Below are 854 nucleotides of genomic sequence, written 5' to 3' on the forward strand. Positions count from 1 at the left end.
AATATATTTACAACTCACAATGATGTGTCTTTTACTTGTGAGAAAAATGCAATAAATAGCCCTCAAGCGAAAGATGCACATTCCCGAGGCGCTGGCTCCATCATTTTTTGCAAGGCTATCAACCCAAGTCTCGATTCAGATGTAATTTCCATTTCATTCAGCATTATCAATTCTCGTTTAATTTTTCTTACAGTAAACGAATTAGAAAAAATTCCTACATTCCAACCCTGACTAATTTTATGCTGTGCTAACGCACGATTGTCGAGGCACTTAAAATTACCGTTCAGATAAAATGCTTGGGGTTTTTTTGGCGGCAAACTTACGATAGATCCGAGCTCCTTCCCCAGTGCAGCCTCCCCCACCCACCCACTCCCTCAATCACGAAACTCATAAGGAATACAACATAAGCGGCATTTATCAAATGTTTGAAAAAAAAGTCATTTTATAGTGGAGTTAACTGCATGAAAAGAATGTTGCAGTGCACCCGGGAACATGGTGCATTCATTTAAAAAATCGAGTATTTCGTTCAAATGTTCGCTCAAATGCGGGCTCTATAGGCATCATTCACTTGAACCGTGTAAAATACAACGACACCCAATCCGTTCCAAATGTCGGTGGAAACAATTTTACTTTCGAAACCCTGCCTTTCAGATGTGAGCAGAAACAGTGGCTGTGTTGCTAAATGTGTCGAAAGTGGTGCCACCAGCAGATTTTTAAACATTCCCATTCAGAAACAAGAAGAAATCAGCGGACGCCAAATGGAGACCGATTGCGGAGAAATAGCACATTACTGCTTCCTGCCACAACAAACATATTTTTAAAAATTCCATGCCTATGTTGCGGGGCAATGCTTT

Source organism: Stegostoma tigrinum, chromosome 18 (assembly GCF_030684315.1).
Source record: "Stegostoma tigrinum isolate sSteTig4 chromosome 18, sSteTig4.hap1, whole genome shotgun sequence".
Classification (NCBI taxonomy): Eukaryota; Metazoa; Chordata; class Chondrichthyes; order Orectolobiformes; family Stegostomatidae; genus Stegostoma; species Stegostoma tigrinum.